The sequence below is a fragment of the Notothenia coriiceps genome, unplaced genomic scaffold (assembly GCF_000735185.1).
Source record: "Notothenia coriiceps isolate Sejong01 unplaced genomic scaffold, NC01 NC01_scaffold00035833, whole genome shotgun sequence".
Lineage (NCBI taxonomy): Eukaryota > Metazoa > Chordata > Actinopteri > Perciformes > Nototheniidae > Notothenia > Notothenia coriiceps.
The window spans coordinates 1-1,488 of NW_011368534.1; the positions used below are offsets into that span (position 1 = coordinate 1).

The following is a 1,488-nucleotide window of genomic DNA, read 5'->3' on the forward strand; positions in this document are numbered from 1 at the left end:
ATGATCTGTTTGGTATTTTGAGCAAAACACATCATAGACATGTTTTTTTTACATATTTGTATATATCTGAGACTCATAATATATGCCTACTAATAGCATAATAGGAGACCTTTAAGTTTAATCTCTTTGTTGGTATGTGTTTTTTCAGTGACAGCAGAGGAGTTGTGGAAAGGTGTGTTGGCAGAAACAGGTTCAGGAGCCAGGAAGGGTCGAGGGAAAAGGACCAAACGTAAACTGAAGAGAGACCTGAACCGAGGACAGACCGTCGGAGAAGGTGAGACAATTACAAGAAATACTAAACTAAGTATAATATATGTTGTCGTCCATTTCCCTGATGTCTCTTCTCCTCTCTCTTTGTGTTTCCCCTACAGGTCGTGGTGGTTTTCTGTGGCCCGGTCTGAACTCTCCGGTGATGAAGGACGGGAATCAGCTGAGCATGAGTCGAAGAGGAGAGAGTGAGCAGCAGGAGATGCAAGCTGATATAGGTACAGAGACAGAAAGCACTGAACACACACTTTAGTTTCTGGACATGCAGGCATAGAAAATGAAATCATAAATTGTGTACCAATGCACTTACTGCTCCCATAACAAACAAACAAACCTGAAGGAACGACTTAACTAAAAAACTGTGTGCAAATATATCACTCTATATCTGATACATAACGGCCTGCTGTTTTTTTCCATAGCAAGAATAAGTCTTTAATATATTTTTTGTAAGCAAAAAAGCAATTATCTTATTGGAAAATAATCTTTCAAGAGATGGAACTTTAAAGTGATGCTAATCCCAAATCAATATGCATCTTCTTCTTCTCCAGACAACATTTCCAGAGCTGTTCCTTCAAAAAGTATTTAGAGTTGAGCTTTGGTATTTTTACTTACTAGAAAACGTTTCCTCCCCTGCCTTTGCCTCCTGTCGATCAGTGAAACAGCGGGAAACCTTTGACAGGAATGTGAACTGCCTTATTCTTGTGTGTATGCATCTTGCATGCATGAGATAAACAACATTGGAAACCATTCCATCGCCCTACAAGTGGTCAAAAACTCCAGAGGGAACCGTTTTATTTTTGCGAAACAGAAGCACTAACTCGCTCCACGGTGTGAGATAGAAGCTGCCAATTTGTCTCCGCTGTGACCTCATTTGTTAAAAGTTATTACCAAATTTCTTTGACAATGAAAAATAGCGACTTTTTACACAGTGTGCTCTCAGGGCTATGATCTCAATCTGTTGTTTGTGTATTTGTGCAGTTCGTCAGAGGGATGAGTGGGAGAAAAGGTGGAAGACAAAGGTGAAGAGGGAGAGAGGATGGACCGGACACTCCTGGGGGGGCATCAGCATCGGAGCCCCGGACCCTGGACCCAACGGAGGTAAACTAACATCCAAACAGTCTTAACCAGAGATGGCAAAAGTACTCGCATCCTTTACTCAAGTAGAAGTACAGATACTCGCGTTTAAAAATACTCTGGTAGAAGTACTGACTAAACTTCTTT

The 1,488-nt window shown here is 41.1% G+C and overlaps 1 long non-coding RNA gene across 1 annotated transcript; it reads left to right on the forward strand.

The window, feature by feature from the left end:
* Positions 1 to 143: 143 nt before the first annotated feature.
* LOC104963225 (uncharacterized) lies at positions 144 to 1,368 on the forward strand. Its single transcript, XR_800294.1, has 3 exons — positions 144 to 274; positions 372 to 485; positions 1,246 to 1,368. It is a non-coding gene; the product is annotated as an uncharacterized lncRNA (long non-coding RNA).
* Positions 1,369 to 1,488: the final 120 nt, after the last annotated feature.